The sequence below is a fragment of the Centroberyx gerrardi genome, chromosome 10 (genome assembly GCF_048128805.1).
Source record: "Centroberyx gerrardi isolate f3 chromosome 10, fCenGer3.hap1.cur.20231027, whole genome shotgun sequence".
NCBI lineage: Eukaryota > Metazoa > Chordata > Actinopteri > Beryciformes > Berycidae > Centroberyx > Centroberyx gerrardi.
In genome coordinates this window covers 287,152-288,217 of record NC_136006.1, presented here as the reverse complement: position 1 = coordinate 288,217, position 1,066 = coordinate 287,152, and the positions used below count along the sequence as shown (strand labels likewise).

At 39.2% G+C, this 1,066-nt stretch overlaps 1 protein-coding gene across 1 annotated transcript in view; it reads left to right on the top strand.

Annotated features, from left to right (window-relative positions):
- The first annotated feature begins 1,050 nt into the window (after positions 1-1,050).
- The window catches only part of neurod1 (neuronal differentiation 1), a 3,888-nt gene continuing 3,872 nt past the window's right edge, over positions 1,051-1,066 (top strand). Inside the window, exon 1 of the mRNA XM_071917568.2 lies at positions 1,051-1,066. This exon is cut by the window's right edge and continues 62 nt beyond it. The gene's annotated coding sequence lies outside the window, so the exon portion shown is untranslated.

The window sequence follows — 1,066 nt, the reverse complement described above, 5'->3', positions numbered from 1 at the left end:
GAATGGACTGAAGATCCTGCTGATCGGGGTTTTGAAGCGGCTCGTCTGACTCCAGACAGCTGAGGGATTTTACTGAGAGGAACTTTAGCTGCTAAATCAGCATCATGTTTTAAATCACTTCTTAAAACTCACTTCTGTTCGCCTGCTTTCATGATTTTGTGACTTTAATCCTGTTTTTTTTTAATGCTTTTTTCTCCTTTCATGCTTTTACTGTTCCTTGTTTTCATGCTCTTGTAAACTTTGCATTTAAGATAATAAATAAATGTATTATCATTACTATTATTGTTATTGTTATTGTTATTATTATTATTGTTATTATTATTATTATTATTGTATTAGTAGTATAACAGTATCAGTAGATAACTAGCCTACTGTTACTGTTCATGTTTCCACTGTCAGGCCTTTATCAATAACATTGATCTGATCTGATCAACAGGCTCCACATCACAACAGATAATAATAATAATAATAATAATAATAATAATAATAATAATAGCCCAATAATAATACAAAAATACTAATAATAATAAAGTGATTAAAAACAAATAAAATGTGAACATATATGTAACAAATATATATGCCCCCCCCCCCCCCCCACGCGCGTGTTTGTGTGTTTGTGTGTATGTGTGTGTGTGTGTGTGTGTGTGTGTGTGTGTGTGCGTGTGTGTGTGTGTGTGTGTGTGTGTGTGTGTGGCGACAGATGGTCAACTTTCCTCACAAAGAGAAGCAGGGAGAGAGACAGCGAGGTAGAGAGACATAGGAGGTTAATTAGAGAGAGAGAGAGAGAGAGAGAGAGAGAGCGAGAGAGAGAGAGAGAGAGTCTCTTTGGCTGATACAAATGGAAGATTTGTCACGTGATCCCCGGGGCCGTTTTAATGACGTAGACACCATATGGCGCGTGCCGGGAGGGGCCTCGGTATGCTAATTAACCCCCTATGTCTCTCTACCAGTCTCTCTCTCTCTCTCTCTCTCCCTCTCTCTCCGCAGCATCATCCTCTGCTCGGCTATATAAGCTGCAGCATCACACACACACACACATTTCAGAAGAGAACACACACGCACACAA